The sequence below is a fragment of the Arachis duranensis genome, chromosome 9 (assembly GCF_000817695.3).
Source record: "Arachis duranensis cultivar V14167 chromosome 9, aradu.V14167.gnm2.J7QH, whole genome shotgun sequence".
In the NCBI taxonomy this organism is placed as follows: Eukaryota; Viridiplantae; Streptophyta; class Magnoliopsida; order Fabales; family Fabaceae; genus Arachis; species Arachis duranensis.
The window spans coordinates 31,690,057-31,691,921 of record NC_029780.3 but is presented as its reverse complement, the minus strand read 5'-3'; the positions used below and the strand labels follow the sequence as shown (position 1 = coordinate 31,691,921).

Genomic DNA, 1,865 nt, shown 5'->3' with positions numbered 1-1,865 from the left:
GTTTGAATACTTCAGTTTATAAATTATATTCGGTTTGTTACTTGTGACAGCCAAACGTTTGTACAAAAGAATTTTCTGTTGGTTTAGAAGTTATACTTACAACGCGATTATATTTGTGAATTTTTTTACTGACAGGAAATCCGATCGTCAATCTTCCTTTTCTTCTTAATTATTTTCAAAAACTTCTCTCTCTCATCTCCTTCTATTTATTTATTTATTTACTAACACTTCTCTTCTACTCATAATTCGAACCCTCTTCTCTTTTCTTTCTGTGTTTGAATTTTTTCTCTTCTATTCTTCTTCTCTTCTAGTCATATAAAGAAATCTCTATACTGTGACATAGAGGATTCCTCTTCTTTTCTGTTCTCTTCTTTTTCATATGAGCAGGAGTAAGGACAAGGACATTCTTGTTGAAACTGATCTGGAACCTGAAAGGACTCTGAAGAGGAAGCTAAGAGAAGCTAAAACACAACACTCTGAAGAGGACTTTACTGAAATTTTTGAAAAAGAAGTAGAGATGGCCGAAACCAATAACAATGGTAGAGGTGTAAGGAAGATGCTTGGTGACTTTACTGCACCAAATTCCAACTTCTATGGAAGAAGCATCTCAATGTCTGCCATTGGAGCAAATAATTTTGAGCTAAAGCCTCAATTTGTTTCTTTGATGCAACAGAATTGCAAGTTTCATGGACTTCCATCAGAAGATCCTTTTCAGTTCTTAACTGAATTCTTGCAGATCTGTGATACTGTTAAGACCAATGGAGTTGATCCCGAGGTCTACAAGCTTATGCTTTTCCCTTTTGCTGTAAGAGACAAAGCTAGAATATAGTTGGAATCTCAACCTAGAGATAGCCTGAACTCTTGGGATAAGCTAGTCATGGCTTTCTTAGCCAAGTTCTTTCCTCCTCAAAAGCTGAGCAAACTTAGAGTAGATGTTCAAACCTTCAGACAGAAAGAAGGTGAATCCCTCTATGAAGCTTGGGAGAGATACAAGCAACTGACCAAAAAGTGTCCTTCTGACATATTTTCAGAATGGACCATCTTGGATATATTTTATGATGGTCTGTCTAAATTGTCTAAGATGTCATTGGACCATTCTACAGGTGGATCTATTCACCTGAAGAAAATGCCTGCATAAGCTCAGGAACTCCTTGACATGGTTGCAAATAACCAGTTCATGTACACTTCTGAAAGGAATCCTATGAGTAATGGGATGCCTCAAAAGAAGAGAGTTCTTGAAATTGATGCTCTAAATACCATATTGGCTCAGAACAAAATATTAACTCAACAAGTCAATTTGATTTCTCAGAGTTTGAATGGATTGCAAAATACATCCAATAGTACTAAAGAAGCATCTTCTGAAGAAGAAGCTTATGATCCTGAGAACCCTGCAATAGCAGAGGTGAATTACATGGGTGAAGCCTATGGAAACACCTATAACCCTTTATGGAGAAATCATCCAAATTTCTCATGGAAGGATCAATAAAAGCCTCAACAAGGCTTTAATAATGGTGGAAGAAACAGGTTTAGCAATAGCAAGCCTTTTCCATCATCCTCTCCGCAACAGACAGAGCATTCTGAGCAGAGCCTCTCTAGCTTAGCAAACATAGTCTCTGATTTGTCTAAGGCCACTCTCAGTTTCATGAATAAGGCATGTTCCTCCATCAGAAATCTGGAGGCACAAGTGGGTTAGCTGAGTAAAAGGGTTACTGAAACTCCTACTAGTACTCTCCTAAGCAATACAGAAGAGAATCCAAAAAGAGAGTGCAAGGCCATAACTGTGAGTAACATGGCCGAACCTGGAGAGAGTTAACAGGCAGTGATTCTTAGTAAGGAAAACCTCCTGGGACATTCACTGACCAATA

General features: G+C 37.9%; 1 non-coding gene across 1 annotated transcript; it reads right to left on the bottom strand.

Annotated features, from left to right (window-relative positions):
• Positions 1 to 919: 919 nt before the first annotated feature.
• On the bottom strand, positions 920 to 1,028 carry LOC127741958 (small nucleolar RNA R71). The gene has a single exon (XR_008003145.1). It is a non-coding gene; the product is annotated as a small nucleolar RNA R71 (small nucleolar RNA).
• Positions 1,029 to 1,865: the final 837 nt, after the last annotated feature.